Raw genomic sequence first — 541 nt, 5'->3', positions numbered from 1 at the left:
CCCCCCCGCATCAGCGACGCAGCCGTTTCTGCGACCATGGCAGGAAATCCTGAGGGAGGAGAAGGATCTGCACACACAAGAACTAGAATACAAAAATAAACATGTTACACTCTTTTCAAGACTCCTTTTTAATTTTATATTCTGGATTGTTTTCACACGTCACTGGCACATTGCTGCAAATACAATGTACAATGTTGTCAGCATGGCGAGAGGGCATTAGATGGGGGAGGAGTTGCAGCCATAAAAGCATTTTTTAAATTAGTCTATAATCTGCATTTATTTTAGAGACAGTCATATATATTTTAAATATTTCAAAAAAACACCAAATATTTCAAGTATTTTATTCATTAGCATGATATTTGACGCGAGCGTTTACTTTGAAAAGTGAGAGAGATTGTTGAAAGTATTTTATTCCAGATGCGAGCTTTCATTTTGGAAAGTAGAAGCTCGGGGATGGCAGCAGGCGGGACGGCACGAGACGCTCCAGGCTGCAGCCAGACACTCTGGTCCCAGTAGCTGCACCGCATCACCATCAGCAGGT

The 541-nt window shown here is 42.1% G+C and overlaps 1 protein-coding gene across 3 annotated transcripts in view; it reads right to left on the bottom strand.

Annotated features, from left to right (window-relative positions):
• LOC116707340 (uncharacterized) overlaps window positions 1-541 on the bottom strand; it is a 217,341-nt gene that overhangs the window by 51,221 nt on the left and 165,579 nt on the right. The gene's annotated exons all lie outside the window — the stretch shown is intronic.

This window comes from Etheostoma spectabile, chromosome 19 (assembly GCF_008692095.1).
Source record: "Etheostoma spectabile isolate EspeVRDwgs_2016 chromosome 19, UIUC_Espe_1.0, whole genome shotgun sequence".
NCBI lineage: Eukaryota > Metazoa > Chordata > Actinopteri > Perciformes > Percidae > Etheostoma > Etheostoma spectabile.
This window is presented reverse-complemented; position numbering and strand designations above follow the sequence as displayed.